Here is a 1,621-nt window from a genome sequence, read left to right on the forward strand (position 1 = left end):
AGAAAAGTAAAACAAATAATATTTTAATGTTATAGGGAAGTATAAAGGGAAACTATTGTGGGGTGTACTTGAATAGGGAGGCAAAAAGTAGTTTGGTTCCCTAAACTTAGGAAAAATGACGAGGAAGCTGATTGGAATGCTCTTAGATAAACCAATCTCGTGCTTCGCCCCATAATAGAGAGACGTAACAACGAAAAGGACGTGTCACATTGGTGTCACGTGGGCCTCTATCGATCAATTGTATCTTTCACCAAAAGTAGAGTTGTAACTTGTACGTTATACCATACGTACCCAGCAAAATAAATTGGGTTAAGTCCACATATTCCCCTCAAACTACCATCCAATTGACAATGACTCTTCCCCTCAAAAAAAAAAAAAAAAAAAAAATTCAATTGTGACAATGTCACCCTCAAACTATCAAAATATTGTTAATGTACCCCCAAAGTTAGCAAAAAAATAAAAATGTCCCTATATATTTCTCAATAAGACAAAAATCCCCTATAATTTTTTTTTTTTAAAAAAATAATAATTTAAAAAGAAGGAAAAAAATTGAATTTAAAAAGAACGATTTTTTTAAAATGGAAATTTTTATAGAAAATCAAAATTTTTATTTTCTTAAACGAAAATTGTTAATTTTTTAAAAACGAAAATTTTTATTTAAAAAAGTAATAAAACAAAACAAAAAATTTCAAATTTTTATAACAAAAAAAATCGATTTTTTTTATCTTTTTTTCTTATAAAAAGGATTTTTTTTTTTAAAAAAAAAATTAAATTAAATTTGCCACCCTTTGGAATTTTTTTTTTTTTTTTAGTTTTAGGTTTTTTCTAGAAGTTTTAATGTTTTTTGTTTTTAATTTATTAAGGGTAAAATCATCATTGGGGAATATTGACAATTTTTAGTAGTTTTTAGGGATATTGTTATAATTAAAAATTTAAGGAAAATATTATCAATTGAAAGTAGTTTGAGAAGAATATGCGAACTTTTTTCAAATAAATAAATATATAAATAAGGAATGTCCATTGGTACGATGGTATCAATCTCACTTGACACTTTTTATCGTATGGTTTAATTTTTATCGATTTATTTTATAAGATTTTGAATTGTTATAAATAAAATAAGATTGTTTCGTGTACCTTCTATTAATTTGTTTAATTTTATATATATATATATAAGCCTGAAGTCGTAGATTCCTTAAGGATTTTTAGAGTATCTTTTCCAAAAAATAAAAATAAAAATATCAATTAGCCAGCCAGAGATATCATAGGCTCTTAATTAGCCACGTGCCTCTATGTTTGACCAGAAAAAGGACTGGACTGGAAGCTGATTTCGAGCGTGGAACCTTCTTGACTTCCTGGATTCCTTAGTTTCAGAATTTTCCTAATTCGATAATCATTTTCAAACCTTTTAAATGGACACTTGTTCCAAATATTTTTTGATTGTAATATTAAGGATGAAGTCAGCGGTGGGTCTAGAATCATGCTTATGCATGGGCGAGATTAATAATTAGTTAATATATATAATATATTTTAATATGATTTATTCAAAATTTAGCATGAATATTTACGTTATTCTAAACGTTTTAAAAAATAAGTATTGAATGGCCAATTCATTACTTCCAAA

Source organism: Corylus avellana, chromosome ca11 (genome assembly GCF_901000735.1).
Source record: "Corylus avellana chromosome ca11, CavTom2PMs-1.0".
NCBI lineage: Eukaryota > Viridiplantae > Streptophyta > Magnoliopsida > Fagales > Betulaceae > Corylus > Corylus avellana.